Raw genomic sequence first — 19,587 nt, 5'->3', positions numbered from 1 at the left:
CCCATTTGCGCCCTTCACTGAAGTTCCCATTTGTTCTCTTGTCTTACGCACTTTATTTACCTCCTTCCAAAACATCTTTTTATCCTCCCTAAAATTTAATGATACTCTCTCACCCCAACTCTCATTTGCCCTCTTTTTCATCTCTTGCACCTTTTATCTTGAACTCCTCCCTCTTTCTTTCATACAGTTATTCGCGCTATTTCCCTGCAAAAATCGTCCAAATGACTCTTTCTTCTCTTTCACTAATAATCTTACCTCTTCATTCACCACTCACTACCCTTTCTAATCAGCACACCTCCCACTCTTCTCATGTCACAGGCGTCTTTTGCGCAAGCCATCACTTCTTCCCCTAATACTAAATCCCATTTCTCCCCCATTCCCCTTACGTCATTTGCTCTCACCCTTTACCATTCTGTACTCAATATCTCCTGGCACTTCCTCACACATGTCTCTTTTCCAAGCTCACTCTCACCACTCTTTTCACCCTAACATTCTCTCTTCTTTTCTGAAAACCTCTACAAATCTTCACCTTCGCCTCCACAAGATGATGATCAGACATCCCTCCAGTTGCACCTCTCAGCACATTAACATCCAAAAGTCTCTCTTTCGCACGCCTATCAATTAACACGTAATCCAATAACGCTCTATGGGCATCTCTCCTACTTACATACGTATACTTATGTATATCTCTCTTTTTAAACCAGGTATTCCCAATCACCAGTCATTTTTCAGCACACAAATCTACAAGCTCTTCACCATTGCCACTTAAAACACTGAACACCCCATGTACACCAATTATACCCTCAACTGCCACATTACTCACCTTTGCATTCAAATCACTCATTACTATAACCCGGTCTCGTGCATCAAAACCACTAACACACTCATTCAGCTGCTCCCAAAACACTTGCCTCTCATGATCTTTCTTCTCATGCCCAGGTGAATAGCCACCAATAATCACCTATCTCTCTCTATCCACTTTCAGTTTTAACCACATCAAACTAGTTTACTTTCTTACACTCTATCACATACTCCCACCACTCCTGTTTCGGTAGTAGTGCTACTCCTTCCTTAGCTCTTGTTCTCTCACTAACCCCTGACTTTACTGTAACCCAAGACATTCCCAAACCACTCTTCCCCTTTACCCTTGAGCATCGTTTCACTCAGAGCCAAAACCTCCAGGTTCCTTTCCTCAAACATACTATCTATACAAGTCAAAAGAAGCTGACCCCTGATTCCTCTCGGTCAACAAGGACCTCGCTCTGCGACCGCCCTGTTTGTTCCCAAAGGGGCCCACATTCCCCAGCTTCTGCGCGGACCGCAACCACCAGCTGTCCCCAGATGCTGTACCGGATTGTAGAGGAGAAAATCCAAACGACTTTCCACAATTATAGTGACGTCCCGACCCTCCACAGGTTGTGGGGAGCCTTTGGCCCAACCACAGGTATTGGGAGCCTTTGACCCAACCACGGGTAGTGGGAGCCTTTGGCCCAACCACAGGTATTGGGAGCCTTTGACCCAACCACGGGTAGTGGGAGCCTTTGGTCCAACCACGGGTAGTGGGAGCCTTTGGCCCAACCACGGGTAGTGGGAGCCTTTGGCCCAACCACGGGTAGTGGGAGCCTTTGGCCCAACCACGGGTAGTGGGAGCCTTTGGGCCAACCACGGGTAGTGGGGGTCTTTGACCCAACCACGGGTAGTGGGAATCTTTGGCCCAACCACGGGTAGTGGGAGCCTTTGGCCCAACCACGGGTAGTGGGAGCCTTTGACCCAACCACGGGTAGTGGGAGCCTTTGGCCCAAACACGGGTAGTGGGAGCCTTTGGCTCAACCACGGGTAGTGGGAGCCTTTGACCCAACCACGGGTAGTGGGAGCCTTTGGCCCAACCACGGGTAGTGGGAGCCTTTGACCCAACCACGGGTAGTGGGAGCCTTTGGTCCAACCACGGGTAGTGGGAGCCTTTGACCCAACCACGGGTAGTGGGAGCCTTTGGTCCAACCACGGGTAGTGGGAGCCTTTGGCCCAACCACGGGTAGTGGGAGCCTTTGGCCCAACCACGGGTAGTGGGAGCCTTTGACCCAACCACGGGTAGTGGGAGCCTTTGGCCCAACCACGGGTAGTGGGAGCCTTTGGCTCAACCACGGGTAGTGGGAGCCTTTGACCTAACCACGGGTAGTGGGAGCCTTTGGCCCAACCACGGGTAGTGGGAGCCTTTGGCCCAACCACGGGTAGTGGGAGCCTTTGACCCAACCACGGGTAGTGGGAGCCTTTGGCCCAACCACGGGTAGTGGGAGCCTTTGACCCAACCACGGGTAGTGGGAGCCTTTGACCCAACCACGGGTAGTGGGAGCCTTTGACCCAACCACGGGTAGTGGGAGCCTTTGACCCAACCACGGGTAGTGGGAGCCTTTGGCCCAACCACGGGTAGTGGGAGCCTTTGACCCAACCACGGGTAGTGGGAGCCTTTGGCCCAACCACGGGTAGTGGGAGCCTTTGACCCAACCACGGGTAGTGGGAGCCTTTGACCCAACCACGGGTAGTGGGAGCCTTTGGCTCAACCACGGGTAGTGGGAGCCTTTGACCTAACCACGGGTAGTGGGAGCCTTTGGCCCAACCACGGGTAGTGGGAGCCTTTGGCCCAACCACGGGTAGTGGGAGCCTTTGGCTCAACCACGGGTAGTGGGAGCCTTTGACCCAACCACGGGTAGTGGGAGCCTTTGACAGAGATGAGTGTTCCAACCTGCAGTGTATCACATTTTGCTTTGATAATCTCTGACATCTTACATACCCTCATATTCTAGACGACTTACGTGGAAGACTTCCTACGGTAAGAATCATATTATTTATCTATTATGCTTTGTCGCCGTCTCCCGCGTTAGCGCGGTAGCGTAAGAGAACAGACGAGGAATGAACTAACCCATCCACATACACATACACATAAATGCCCACACACGCATATATACATACATATACATTTCAACGTATACATACATAGGCATATACATATATACATATGTATATATCCATACTTGCTGCCTTCATCCATTCCCGTCGCCACCCCGCCACATAGCAGCGCCAGGTACAGACAAAAAAGGCCACAGTCGTTCACACTCAAGAGTCTCTAGCTGTCGTTTGTAATGCACCGAAACCACAGTTCCCTTTCCAAAGCTTAAGATCGTATACAATTATTCAGTTTCCATTCATCATTCACTTTCAGGAGAGGTCTGGGGTGATGACTTAGGAAATGGCTCCTGGTCTGGGTTAATAGGACAGCTACAGCGGGATGAAGTGGACATAGGACTGGCAAACCTTTACATATCCTACAGCCAAAAGAACATTATAGAGTTCAGCGCTCCATATTCATTCGAGGTAATGAATCAAACCAAGATGCAAAACATTGTTCGCCTCACTGTATCATAATGACTGACTCTGGTTTGACTAATCAGGATTAGAACCGTAAGAGAATTCAATGCAAATTAGATTTCTAATGTTCAATGTATAGTAATTTCTTCCTGTATATCTGTCCTTGCTTTATTGTCTCCTTCATGTCTTAATGATCACATGGAAAAGTTGTTTTTAAACGCTAATTTCTTTAACCTACAGTCCTCCTAGTTGACCATTTTCGACCAAACAACCCATATGTATATATATATATATATATATATATATATATATATATATATATATATATATATATATATATATATATATATATATATATATATATTCCTATGAGTCCACGGGGAAAATGAAACACGAAAAGTTCCCAAGTGCACTTTCGTGTAATAATCACATCGTCAGGGGAGACACAAGAGAGAAATATGAAAGTCAGTTGATATACATCGAAGAGACGTCAACTGACTTATATTTCTCTCTTGTGTCTCCCCTGATGATGTGATTATTACACGATCGTGCACTTGGGAACTTTTCGTGTTTCATTTTCCCCGTGGACTCATAGGAATATCTTGATCACGCGGAAAATTGTGATCCTTTCCAATATATATATTTATTTATTTTATCTATTTTGCTTTGTCGCTGTTTCCCGCGTTTGCGAGGTAGCGCAAGGGAAACAGACGAAAAAAATGGCCCAACCCACCCACGTATACATGTATATACATACACGTCCACACACGCAAATATACATACCTATAAATCTCAATGTACACATATATATACACACACAGACATATACATATATACACATGCACACAATTCACACTGTCTGCCCGCACCCATTCCCATCGCCACCTCGCCACACATGGAATAACATCCCCCTCCCCCCTCATGTGTGTGAGGTAGCGCTAGGAAAAGACAACAAAGGACCCATTCGTTCACGCTCAGTCTCCAGCTGCCACGTAATAATGCCCGAAACCACAGCTCCCTCTCCACATCAAGGCCCCACAGAACTTTTCATGGTTTACCCCAGACGCTTCAAATGCCCTGATTCAATCCATTGACAGCACGTCGACCCCGGTATACCACATCGATCCAATTCACTCTATTCCTTACCCACCTTTCACCCTCCTGCATGTTCAGGCCCCGATCACTCAAAACCTTTTTCACTCCATCTTTCCACCTCCAATTTGGTCTCCCACTTCTCCTCGTTCCCTCCACCTCTGACACATATATTCTCTTGGTCAATCTTTCCTCACTCATTCTCTCCATGTGCCCAAACCATTTCAAAACACCCTCTTCTGCTCTCTCAACCACGCTCTTTTTATTTCCACACATCTCTCTTACCCTTACATTACTTACTCGATCAAACCACCTCACACCACATATAGTCCTCAAACATCTCATTTCCAGCACATCCACCCTCCTGCGCACAACTCTATCCATAGCCCACGCCTCGCAACCATACAACATTGTTGGAACCACTATTCCTTCAAACATACCCATTTATGCTTTCCGAGATAATGTTCTCGACTTCAACACATTCTTCAAGGCTCCAGGATTTTCGCCCCCTCCCCCACCCTATGATTCACTTCCGCTTCCATGGTTCCATCCGCTGCCAAATCCACTCCCAGATATCTAAAATACTTTACTTCCTCCAGTTTTTCTCCATTCAAACTTACCTCCCAATTGACTTGACCCTCAACCCTACTGTACCTAATAACCTTGCTTTTATTCACATTTACTCTTAACTTTCTTCTTTCACACACTTTACCAAACTCAGTCACCAGCTTCTGCAGTTTCTCACATGAATCAGCCACCAGCGCTGTATCATCAGCGAACAACAACTGACTCACTTCCCAAGCTCTCTCATCCACAACAGACTGCATACTTGCCCCTCATTCCAAAACTCTTGCATTCACCTCCCTAACAACCCTATCCATAAACAAATTAAAAAATCATGGAGACATCACACACCCCTGCCGCAAACCTACATTCACTGAGAACCAATCACTTTCCTCTCTTCCTACACGTACACATGCCTTACATCCTCGATAAAAACTTTTCACTGCTTCTAACAACTTGCCTCCCACAACATATATTCTTAGTACCTTCCACAGAGCATCTCTATCAACTCTATCGTATGCCTTCTCCAGATCCATAAATGCTACATACAAATCCATTTGCTTTTCTATGTATTTCTCACATACATTTTTCAAAGCAAACACCCGATCCACACATCCTCTACCACTTCTGAAACCACACTGCTCTTCCCCAATCTGATGCTCTGTACATGCCTTCACCCTCTCAATCAATACCCTTCCATATAACTTCCCAGGAATACTCAACAAACTTATACCTCTGTAATTTGATCACTAACTCTTATCCCCTTTGCCTTTGTACAATGGCACTATGCAAGCATTCCGCCAATCCTCAGGCACCTCACCATGAATCATACATACATTAAATAACCTTACCAACCAGTCAACAATACAGTCACCCCCTTTTTTAATAACTTCCACTGCAGTACCATCCAAACCTGCTGCCTTGCCGGCTTTCATCTTCCGCAACGCTTTTACTACCTCTTCTCTGTTTACCAAATCATTTTCCCTAACCCTCTCACTTTGCACACCACCTCGACCAAAACACCCTATATCTGCCACCCTATCATCAAACACATTCAACAAACCTTCAAAATACTCACTCCATCTCCTTCTCACATCACCACTACTTGTTATCACCTCACCATTAGCCATCTTCACTGAAGTTCCCATTTGCTCCCTTGTCTTACGCACTTTATTTACCTCCTTCCAGAACATCTTTTTATTCTCCCTAAAATTTAATGATACTCTCTCACCCCAACTCTCATTTGCCCTCTTTTTCATCTCTTACACCTTTCTCTTGACCTCCTGTCTCTTTCTTTTATACATCTCCCACTCATTTGCATTTTTTCCCTGTAAAAATCGTCCAAATGCCTCTCTCTTCTCTTTCACTAATAATCTTACTTCTTCATCCCGATACTCACTACCCTTTCTAATCAACCCACCTCCCACGCTTCTCATGCCACAAGCATCTTTTGCGCAAGCCATCACTGCTTCCCTAAATACATCCCATTCCTCCCCCACTCCACTTACCTCCTTTGTTCTCACCTTTTTCCATTCTGTACTCAGTCTCTCCTGGTACTTCCTCACACAAGTCTCCTTCCCAAGCTCACTTACTCTCACCACCCTCTTCACCCCAACATTCTCTCTTCTTTTCTGAAAACCCATACAAATCTTCACCTTCGCCTCCACAAGATAATGATCAGACATCCCTCCAGTTGCACCTCTCAGCACATTAACATCCAAAAGTCTCTCTTTCACGCGCCTGTCAATTAACACGTAATCCAATAACGCTCTCTGGCCATCTCTCCTACTTACATACGTATACTTATGTATATCTCGCTTTTTAAACCAGGTATTCCCAATCACCAGTCCTTTTTCAGCACATAAATCTACAAGCTCTTCACTATTTCCATTTACACCACTGAACACCCCATGTATACCAATCATTCCCTCAACTGCCACATTACTCACCTTTGCATTCAAATCATCCATCACTATAACCCGGTCTTTTGTATCAAAACCACTAACACACTCATTCAGCTGTTCCCAAAACACTTGCCTCTCATGATCTTTCTTCTCATGCCCAGGTGCATATGCACCAATAATCACCCATCTCTCTCCATCAGCTTTCAGTTTTACCCATATTAATCTAGAATTTACTTTCTTACATTCTATCACATACTCCCACAACTCCCGATTCAGGAGTAGTGCTACTCCTTCCCTTGCTCTTGTCTTCTCACTAACCCCTGACTTTACTCCCAAGACATTCCCAAACCACTCTTCCCCTTACATATATATATATATATATATATATATATATATATATATATATATATATATATATATATACAATTCCCATTGTAGTTGGCACTGCACACCAGAAATGATTTGCATAATGTGAATATGTGTATATTGTCATCTAATTTTATGATTATCCTAAAATCGATTTTTGTGAAAGAATCTTTGGTGGTAGCGAAGACCTTTCTAAAGGTTTCTGAAGCCTAATGCTGCGCTACTTCCCTTATCAGGGAAATGTAGACTCCTTTGGAGGGATAAATTCTCTCACGAGACTCTACTTCCAATGATATAGCCTCTGAAAAGACGGAGGATTTGGATGGTATTGCAGTGAAATTTATTAAAAAAGGGGGTGACTGCATTGTTGACTGGTTGGTAAGGTTATTTAATGTATGTATGACTCATGGTGAGGTGCCTGAGGATTGGCGGAATGCGTGCATAGTGCCATTGTACAAAGGCAAAGGGGATAAGAGTGAGTGCTCAAATTACAGAGGTATAAGTTTGTTGAGTATTCCTGGTAAATTATATGGGAGGGTATTGATTGAGAGGGTGAAGGCATGTACAGAGCATCAGATTGGGGAAGAGCAGTGTGGTTTCAGAAGTGGTAGAGGATGTGTGGATCAGGTGTTTGCTTTGAAGAATGTATGTGAGAAATACTTAGAAAAGCAAATGGATTTGTATGTAGCATTTATGGATCTGGAGAAGGCATATGATAGAGTTGATAGAGATGCTCTGTATAAGGTATTAAGAATATATGTTGTGGGAGGCAAGTTGTTAGAAGCAGTGAAAAGTTTTTATCGAGGATGTAAGGCATGTGTACGTGTAGGAAGAGAGGAAAGTGATTGGTTCTCAGTGAATGTAGGTTTGCGGCAGGGGTGTGTGATGTCTCCATGGTTGTTTAATTTGTTTATGGATGGGGTTGTTAGGGAGGTGAATGCAAGAGTTTTGGAGAAAGGAGCAAGTGTGCAGTCTGTTGTGGATGAGAGAGCCTGGGAGGTGAATCAGTTGTTGTTCGCCGATGATACAGCACTGGTGGTTAATGTAAATTTTATGCTTAGTTATGTAAACCCTACGCTTTCTAGTGTAAACCTTACGTTTACGAACGTAACCCTTACGCTTGGTAATGCAATCCCTATGCATGTTAATGTAAACCTTATGCTTGGCAATGTAAACCCAACGCTTGCTAATGTAAACTTTACGCTTGATCCACCCTTTGATAACCTATATTCCAATGAAGTATGACAGTGAGGAAACACATATGAACACCGTAGTAACTCAACAAACGCTACACACTAGCACTGCTGAACTCTACTGCACTAGACGTGCATCCATCTGAAACAGCGATCCTCAGGCATGTACGAGTTACACTCTCTTCGGCTTTTTGATCACCATCCATCACTCCAACATCACAATCACTGATTCATCATACCAAAAGTTCTCCCTTATGGCCAATATGTGATGATAATGAATAAAAACGTTATCTTTTATTATGCTATTTGCTGGCACGAAATAGAACGAAAAATAATGTACGACCTACACTAAATCGTGCAAGTAATTTGCTAATTTTCTATATACATTATATATCATTGAGTAATCAACATTAAAAGTGAGTCAAGTTTCTTTATCAAAAAGTATGACTTCACCTGTTCAGTAGGAACGTATTTAGCAAACTGGAATCTACTTTGTCTTCGTCCGGCCAGGTACTGGAAATGGGTCGAATAGACCAGACTCATGCCACACGTCCATCATATCCTTATTTACTAACACTCCATAAATAAATCTTAAAAAGATAAACGAATAATATAAATGAAAACGTGATGTTTCTACCCACTACCTGTAGACATACCCATGACTGAAATTATCCATCTAAACAGATTACATGTTTCCTGGCAAGGACGGAGCCTCCGCTTCCCCACTGGCAAGCCCTAGCCTATCCATTCCACCGTGTCTACTTGGCTGGCAATCCTCATTGGCCTTATTCTTTCTGGGCCACTTCTCTACCTCATGGCTTGGTGCAGTGGCAGATGGTAAGTTAGTATATGCTCATGAATGTTAACCAAGACAATCGTGTCTTATCTGTCCTCTCAACTCTGGCCTTAAATGTTGATAAAATTTACAGGATATGTGATCCCTTACGCCTGGTAGATGAATGTAGTCATATAAGACGTATCTTTAGGCAGTTATATTATCCAATTGCTTTGTGAACAAAGCTTACTAGAAAACTAAGAAAACATTTTATGTTTCTTGCAACAAAAATGTGACAAATAAGGGTGAGTCTAAATGTTTAGTGTTGAATAATTCATCCAACTTAGCTAATCTAAGACATGTTCTAAAAAACATTGTAATGTTGCTTTCCAGTACAATAACACCATCAGTAAGACCTTAATAAATAGTAGACTAAATCATACAACAATTTTGGGAGTGTTTACGCCGTCAAATGCAAGACAAGTAAATATATTTATGTAGGCCAGACAGGTAAAACTGTAACGGAGATGTGTTATTGGCACCGTCATGCAGTACGCAGGGATGACCACAAAAATGCGATCGCTAAACATTGTCATGAAAATGATCACCCTGGCCATAGATCTTGAAAATCCAGTTATCTTATACCTCTCTGCTGATTATGCCACACGTAACCCCACTGTCTTAATTACTGATATTAAGAACTTTAATTTGTCCCCAGCCAATCTTAAAGCCCATCCTAGCATTTATCAGATCATTATGAGAGAATTGACAAAACACGAAAACATAAAAAAAGTTGTTGAAGAAACATCCAGCTACCCAGGTCAACCCCCTCCGTCGCCACCTCGCCACACATGGAATAACATCCCCCTCCCCCCCGCATGTGCGCGAGGTAGCGCTAGGAAAAGACAACAAAGGCCTTATTCGTTCACACTCAGTTTCTAGCTGTCATGTGTAATGCACCGAAACCACAGCTCCCTTTCCACATCTAGGCCCCACACAACTTTCCATGGTTTACCCCAGACGCTTCACATGCCCTGGTTCAAACAATCGCCCCGGTATACCACATCGTTGCAATTCACCCTATTCCTTGCACGCCTTTCATCCTCCTGCATGTTCAGGCCCCGATCACTCAAAACCTTTTTCACCCTATCCTTTCACCTCCAATCTGGTCTCCCCCTTCTCCTCGTTCCCTCCACCTCTAACACATATATCCTCTTTGCCAATCTTTCCTCACTCATTCTCTCCATGTGACCAAACCATTTCAATACACCCTCTTCTGCTCTCTCAACCACACTCTTTTTATTACCACACATCTCTCTTACTGTTTCATTACTTACTCGATCAACCCACCTCACACCACATATTGTCCTCAAACATTTCATTTCCAACACATCCACCCTCCTCCGTGCAACCCTATCTATAGCCAATGCCTCGCAACCATATAACATTGTTGGAACCACTATTCCTTCAAACATACCCATTTTGCTCTCAGAGATAATATTCTCGCCTTCCATACATTCTTCAACGCTCCCAGAGATTTCGCCCCCTCCCCCACCCTATGATTCACTTCCGCTTCCATGGTTCCATCCGCTGCTAAATCCACTTCCAGATATCAAAAACACTTCACTTCCTACAGTTTCTCTCCATTTAAACGTACTTCCCAATTAACTTGTCCCTGAACCCTACTGTACCTAATAACCTTGCTCTTATTCACATTTACTCTCAACTTTCTTCTTTCACACACTTTACCAAACTCAGTCACCAGCTTCTGCAGTTTCACACCCGAATCAGCCACCAGCGCTGTATCATCACCGAACAACAACCGACTACTTTCCAAGCCCTCTCATCCATAACAAACTGCATACTTTCGCCTCTCTCCAAAACTCTTGCATTCACCTCCCTAACAACCCCATCCATAAACAAATCAAACAACCGTGGAGACATCACACACCCCTGCCGGAAACCGACATTCACTGGGAACCAATCACTTTCCTCTCTTCCTACACGTATACATGCCTTACATCCTCGATAAAAACTTTTCACTGCTTCTAACAACTTGCCTCCCACACCATATATTCTTAATACCTTCCACAGAGCATCTCTATCAACTCTATCATATGCCTTCTCCAGATCTATAAATGCTACATACAAATCCATTTGCTTTTCTAAGTATTTCTCATATACATTCTTCAAAGCAAACACCTGATCCACACATCCTCTATCACTTCTGAACCGGCATCGCTCTTCCCCAATCTGATGCTCTGTACATGCCTTCACCCTCTCAATCAATACCCTCCCATATAATTTACCAGGAATACTCAACAAACTCATACCTCTGTAATTTGAACGCTCACATTTATCCCATTTGCCTTTGGACAATGGCACTATGCAAGCATTCCGCTAATTCTTAGGCACTTCTACATGAACCATTCATATATTGATTATCCTTATCAACCAATCAACAACACAGTCACCTCCTATCTTGATAGATTCCATAGCAATACCATCCAAACCCGCTGCCTTGCCAGCGTTTAGCTTCCGCAAAGCTGTCGCTACCTCTTCTCTGTTTGCAAAGCCATCCTCCCTGACCCTCTCACTTTGCACACCACCTCGACCAAAACACCCTATATCTGCCACTCTTTCATCAAACACATTCAACAAACCTTCAAAATACTCGCTCCATCTCCTTCTCACATCACCACTACTTGTTATTACCTTCCCATCAGCCCCCTTCACCAATGTTCTCATTTGTTCTCTTATCTTACGCACTTTATTTACCTCCTTCCAAAACATCTTTTTATTCTCCCCAAATTTAATGATATTCTCTCACCCCAACTCTCATTTGCCCTCTTTTTCACCTCTTGCACCTTTCTCTTGACCTCCTGCCTCTTTCTTCTATACATCTCCCAGTCATTTGCACTACTTCCCTGCAAAAATCGTCCAAACGCCTCTCTCTTCTCTTTTACTAGCAATCTTATTTCTTCATCCCACCGCTCACTAGCCTTTCTAATCTGCCCACCTCCCACGCTTCTCATGCTACAAGCATCTTTTGCGCAAGCCATCACTGCCTCCCTAGATAAATCCCATTCCTTCCCCACTTCCCTTATGTCATTTGCTCTCACCTTTTTCCATTCTGCAATCAATCTCACCTGGTACTTCCTCACAAAAGTCTCCTTTCCAAGCTCACTTACTCTCACCAATCTCTTCACCCCAACATATACATATAAACATATGTGCATATCCATACTTGCTGCCTTCATCCATTCTCGTCGCCACCCCGCCACACATGAAATATCACCCCCCCCCCTCCACCCACCCCCACCCTACAGAAGCGCCTCCGTTAGGTACAGCTAGGAAAAGACAAAAAGGCCTAATTCGTTCACACTCAGTTTCTAGCTGCATGTTTAATGCACCGAAACAAACTCCCTTTCCACATCCAGGCCCCACAAACTTTCCATGGTTTACCCAACGTTCACATGCCTGGTTCAAACATCCCCCGGTATACCACATCGTTCAATTCACTCTATTCCTTGCACGCCTTTCACCTCCTGCATGTTCAGGCCCAGATCACTCAAAACTTTTTCACTCCTATCCTTTCCACCTCCAATTTGGTCTCCCCTTCTCCTCGTTCCCTCCACCTCTAACATATATCTCTTTGCCAATCTTTCCTCAACTCATTCTCTCCATGTGACCAAACCATTTCAATACACCCTCTTCTGCTCTCTCAACCACACTCTTTTTATTACCACACATCTCTCTTACTGTTTCATTACTTACTCGATCAACCCACCTCACACCACATATTGTCCTCAAACATTTCATTTCCAACACATCCACCCTCCTCCGTGCAACCCTATCTATAGCCAATGCCTCGCAACCATATAACATTGTTGGAACCACTATTCCTTCAAACATACCCATTTTGCTCTCAGAGATAATATTCTCGCCTTCCATACATTCTTCAACGCTCCCAGAGATTTCGCCCCCTCCCCCACCCTATGATTCACTTCCGCTTCCATGGTTCCATCCGCTGCTAAATCCACTTCCAGATATCAAAAACACTTCACTTCCTACAGTTTCTCTCCATTTAAACGTACTTCCCAATTAACTTGTCCCTGAACCCTACTGTACCTAATAACCTTGCTCTTATTCACATTTACTCTCAACTTTCTTCTTTCACACACTTTACCGAACTCAGTCACCAGCTTCTGCAGTTTCACACCCGAATCAGCCACCAGCGCTGTATCATCACCGAACAACAACCGACTACTTTCCAAGCCCTCTCATCCATAACAAACTGCATACTTTCGCCTCTCTCCAAAACTCTTGCATTCACCTCCCTAACAACCCCATCCATAAACAAATCAAACAACCGTGGAGACATCACACACCCCTGCCGGAAACCGACATTCACTGGGAACCAATCACTTTCCTCTCTTCCTACACGTATACATGCCTTACATCCTCGATAAAAACTTTTCACTGCTTCTAACAACTTGCCTCCCACACCATATATTCTTAATACCTTCCACAGAGCATCTCTATCAACTCTATCATATGCCTTCTCCAGATCTATAAATGCTACATACAAATCCATTTGCTTTTCTAAGTATTTCTCATATACATTCTTCAAAGCAAACACCTGATCCACACATCCTCTATCACTTCTGAACCGGCATCGCTCTTCCCCAATCTGATGCTCTGTACATGCCTTCACCCTCTCAATCAATACCCTCCCATATAATTTACCAGGAATACTCAACAAACTCATACCTCTGTAATTTGAACGCTCACATTTATCCCATTTGCCTTTGGACAATGGCACTATGCACGCATTCCGCTAATTCTTAGGCACTTCTACATGAACCATTCATATATTGATTATCCTTATCAACCAATCAACAACACAGTCACCTCCTATCTTGATAGATTCCATAGCAATACCATCCAAACCCGCTGCCTTGCCAGCGTTTAGCTTCCGCAAAGCTGTCGCTACCTCTTCTCTGTTTGCAAAGCCATCCTCCCTGACCCTCTCACTTTGCACACCACCTCGACCAAAACACCCTATATCTGCCACTCTTTCATCAAACACATTCAACAAACCTTCAAAATACTCACTCCATCTCCTTCTCACATCACCACTACTTGTTATTACCTTCCCATCAGCCCCCTTCACCAATGTTCTCATTTGTTCTCTTATCTTACGCACTTTATTTACCTCCTTCCAAAACATCTTTTTATTCTCCCCAAATTTAATGATATTCTCTCACCCCAACTCTCATTTGCCCTCTTTTTCACCTCTTGCACCTTTCTCTTGACCTCCTGCCTCTTTCTTCTATACATCTCCCAGTCATTTGCACTACTTCCCTGCAAAAATCGTCCAAACGCCTCTCTCTTCTCTTTTACTAGCAATCTTATTTCTTCATCCCACCGCTCACTAGCCTTTCTAATCTGCCCACCTCCCACGCTTCTCATGCTACAAGCATCTTTTGCGCAAGCCATCACTGCCTCCCTAGATAAATCCCATTCCTTCCCCACTTCCCTTATGTCATTTGCTCTCACCTTTTTCCATTCTGCAATCAATCTCACCTGGTACTTCCTCACAAAAGTCTCCTTTCCAAGCTCACTTACTCTCACCAATCTCTTCACCCCAACATATACATATAAACATATGTGCATATCCATACTTGCTGCCTTCATCCATTCTCGTCGCCACCCCGCCACACATGAAATATCACCCCCCCCCTCCACCCACCCCCACCCTACAGAAGCGCCTCCGTTAGGTACAGCTAGGAAAAGACAAAAAAGGCTACATTCGTTCACACTCAGTTTCTAGCTGACATGTTTAATGCACCGAAACTATAACTCCCTTTCCACATCCAGGCCCACAAAACTTTCCATGGTTTACAATCCATTGACAGCACGTCCACCCCGGTATACCACATCGTTCCAATTCACTCTATTCCTTGCACGCCTTTCACCCTCCTGCATGTTCAGGCCCAGATCACTCAAAATCTTTTTCACTCCATCTTTCCACCTCCAATTTCGTCTCCCACTTCTCCTCGTTCCCTCCACCTCTGACATATATCCTCTTGGTCAATCTTTCCTAACTCATTCTCTCCATGTGACCAAACCATTTCAAAACACCCTCCTCTGCACTCTCAATAACACTCTTTTTATTACCACACATCTCTCTTACCCTTACATTACTTACTCGGTCGAACCACCTCACACTACATATTGTCCTCGCACATTTCCAACACATCCATCCTCCTCCGTACAACCCTATCTATAGCCCATGCATCGCAACCATATAACATTGTTGGAACCGCTATTCCTTCAAACATACCCATTTTTGCTCTCCGAGATAATATTCTCCCCTTCCACACATTCTTCAACGCTCCCAGAACTTTCGCCCCCTCCCCCACCCTGTGACTCACTTCCGCTTCCATGGTTCCATCCGCTGCTAAATCCACTCCCAGATATCTAAAACACTTCACTTCCTCCAGTTTTTCTCCATTCAAACTTACCTCCCAGTTAACTAGTCCCTCAACTGTACTATATCTAATATCCTTGCTCTTATTAACATTTACTCTCAGCTTTCTTCTTTCACACACTTTGCCAAACTCAGTCACCAGCTTCTGAAGTTTATCACCCGAATTAGCTACCAGCGCTGTATCATTAGTGAACAACAACTGACTCACTTCCCAAGCTCTCTCATCCATAACAAACTGCATACTTGCCCTTCTCTCCAAAACTCTTGCATTCACCTCCCTAACAACCCCATCCAAAAACAAATTAAACAACCATGAAGACATCACGCACCCTGCCGCAAACCTACATTTACTGAGAACCAATCACTTTCTTCATACATGTACACATGCCTTACATCGTTGGTAAAAACTTTTCACTGCTTCTAGCAACTTACCTCCCATACAATATACTCTTAATACCTTCCACAGACCATCTCTATCAACCCTATCATATGCCTTCTCCAGAGCCATAAATGCTGCATACAAATCCATTTGTTTTTCTAAGTATTTGTCACATACTTTCTTCAAGCAAACACCTGATCCACACATCCTCTACCACTTCTGAAACCACACTGCTCTTCCCCAATCTGATGCTCTGTACATGTCTTCACCCTCTCAATCAATACCCTCCCATATAATTTACCAGGAATACTAAAGAAACTTATACCTCTGTAATTTGAACACTCTCATTTATCCCCTTTGCCTTTGTACATTGGCACTATGCATGCATTCCGCCAATGCATACACTGGATATCCTTACCAACCAATCAACAATACACTCATCCCCTATCTTAATAGATTCCACTGCAATGCCCTCCAAATCCGACGCCTGGCCAGTTTTCATCTTCCGCAAAGCTTTCACTACCTCTTCTCTATATACCAAACCATTCTCCCTGATCCTCTCACTTCCCACTCCACCTCGACCAAAACACTCTACATCTGCCACTCTTTCATTAAACACATTCAACAAACCTTCTAAATACTCACTCCATCTCCTTCTCACATCACCACTACTTGTTATTACCTTCCCATCAGCCCCCTTCACCAATGTTCTCATTTGTTCTCTTGTCTTACTCACTGTATTTACCTCCTTCCAAAACATCTTTTTATTCTCTCTAAAATTTAATGAGACTCTCTCACCCCAACTCTCATTTGCCCTCTTTTTCACCTCCTGCACCTTTCTCTTGACCTCCTGCCTCTTTCTTTTATACATCTCCCAGTCATTTACACTACTTCCCTGCAAAAATCGTCCAAACGCCTCTCTCCTCTCTTTTACTAGCAATCTTACTTCTTCATCCCACCACTCACTAGCCTTTCAATCTGCCCACCTCCCACGCTTCTCATGCCACAAGCATCTTTTGCGCAAGCCATCACTGCCTCCCTAGATACATCCCATTCCTTTCCCACTCCCCTTATGTCATTTGCTTTCATCTTTTGCCATTCTGCATTCAATCTCCCCTGGTACTTCCTCACACAAGTCTCCTTCCCAAGCTCACTTACTCTCACCACTCTCTTCAACCCAACATTCTCTCTTCTTTTCTGAAAACCTCTACAAATCTTCACCTTCGCCTCCACACGATAATGATCAGACATCCCTCTAGTTGCACCTCTCAAAAAATTAACATCCAAAAGTCTCTGTTTCGCGCGCCTATCAATTAACACGTAATCCAATAACGCTCTCTGGCCATTTCGCCTACTTACATACGTATACTTATGTGTATCTCTCTTTTTAAACCCGGTATTCCCAATCACCGTGATCTTTTTCAGCACACAAATCTACAAGCTCTTCAACATTTCCATTTACAACACTGAACACCCCATGTACACCAATTATACCCTTAACTGCCACATTTCTTACCTTTGCATTCAAATCACCCATCACTATAACCCGGTCTCGTGCATCAAAACTACTAACACACTCATTCAGCTGCTCCCAAAACACTTGCCTCTTATGATCTTTCTCCTCATGCCCAGGTGCATATGCAGCAATAATCACCCATCTCTCTCCATCCACTTTCAGTTTTACCCATATCAATCTAGAGTTTACTTTTTTACACTCTATTACATACTCCCACCACTCCTGCTTCAGGAGTAGTGCTACTCCTTCCTTTGCTCTTGTCCTCTCACCAACCGCTGACTTTACTCCCAAGACATTCCCAAACCACTCTTCCCCTTTACCCTTGAGCTTTGTTTCACTCAGAGCCAAAACATCCAGGTTCCTTTCCTCAAACATACTACCTATCTCTCCTTTTTCTCATCTTGGTTCCATCCACACATACACACACCTTGGTTTCGCGGTTGGCGTCATGACCGGTATATATACAATGGTCGCCTGGAGTCAGACCAACATACGTTTGAATCCTGTTCGCGACATTCTGTCCACAGTCCACGTAGCTGTTCATCCTCTCTTGGGGCTGGTCGACAAAATGGGTATCTGGGATAGGTTAGGGTGTATGTGTATGTCTGCGTGTGTGTGTGTGTTTGTGTACATTAATGAAGTCAACAACGCCCTCATACATGAACAACTCCTGGACAGTGGTGAAGAGATGAGAAACCTTCAGACACTAGAATTCAGTTGGTATTACACCTTCGGAATGCATCTCTGCGAAGCTCACACAATCCTGCCAAAGATGACCAGTACACAGGTGTTCGTCCTGTTCCTCTGGCTCTATACTATGCTACTCACCATCGCCTACTCTACCAATCTCAAGGCTTTCCTGATTGTGAAGAAGCAACCTGTTATGATTGAAACCATTCGGGACCTGTATGAATCCGGCATCCAGGTGGCCGGTATAGGAGAAGCGATTGTTAAAGCGGAACTCTCCGCTTCCAGTGACCCATACTTAAAGGTTAGTGGATAAGTTTAACGTTTCTGACCATGAAGTACATACGAGCCCTGCCTGCTCGATAGATTGCATACCTGGCTTAAAGTATTAATATCTATTATTCATTTCTACTTAACATACCTAGTCGCTGTCTCCCGCGTCAGCGAGGTAGCGCAAGGAAACAGACGAAACAATGGCCCAACCCACCCACATACACACATATACACATAAACGTTCACACACGCACATATACATACATATACATTTCAACATATACATACATATACATACACAGACATATACATATATACACATGTACATATTCCTACTTGCTGCCTTCATCCATTCTCGTCGCCACTCCGCGACACATGAAATAGTACACCCCCCCCCCCCACCTCAACCCCACGCACGCGCATGTAGCGCTAGGAAAAGACAACAAAGGCCACATTCGTTCACACTCAGTCTCTAGCTGTCATGTGTAATGCACAGAAACCACAGCTCCCTTTCCACATCCAAGCCCCACAAAACTTTCCATGGTTTACCCCAGACATTTCACATGCCCTGGTTCAATCCATTGATAGCACGTCCACCCCGGAATACCACATCGTTCTAATTCAGTCTATTCCTTGCACGCCTTTCACCCTCCTGTATGTTCAGAACTCGATCACTCAAAATCTTTTTCACTCCATCTTTCCACCTCCAATTTGGTCACCCACTCCTGCTCGTTTCCTCTAACTTTGACACATATATCCTCTGTAAATCTTTCCTCACTCATTCTCTCCATGTGCCCAAACCATTTCAATACACCCTCTTCTGCTCTCTCAACCACGCTCTTTTTATTTCCACACATCTCTCTTACCCTTACATTACTTACTCGATCAAACCACCTCACACCACATGTTGTCCTCAAACATCTCATTTCCAGCACATCCACCCTCCTGCGCACAACTCTATCCATAGCCCACGCCTCGC

At 44.0% G+C, this 19,587-nt stretch overlaps 1 long non-coding RNA gene across 1 annotated transcript; it reads left to right on the top strand.

Moving 5' to 3' along the window:
- Positions 1 to 3,230: 3,230 nt before the first annotated feature.
- LOC139763023 (uncharacterized) lies at positions 3,231 to 18,613 on the top strand. Its single transcript, XR_011716014.1, has 3 exons — positions 3,231 to 3,369; positions 9,167 to 9,319; positions 18,327 to 18,613. It is a non-coding gene; the product is annotated as an uncharacterized lncRNA (long non-coding RNA).
- The last annotated feature ends 974 nt before the right edge of the window (positions 18,614 to 19,587 follow it).

This window comes from Panulirus ornatus, chromosome 45, assembly GCF_036320965.1.
Source record: "Panulirus ornatus isolate Po-2019 chromosome 45, ASM3632096v1, whole genome shotgun sequence".
Classification (NCBI taxonomy): Eukaryota; Metazoa; Arthropoda; class Malacostraca; order Decapoda; family Palinuridae; genus Panulirus; species Panulirus ornatus.
The sequence above is the reverse complement of the archived record's forward strand: the minus strand, read 5'-3'. Positions and strand labels throughout refer to the sequence as shown.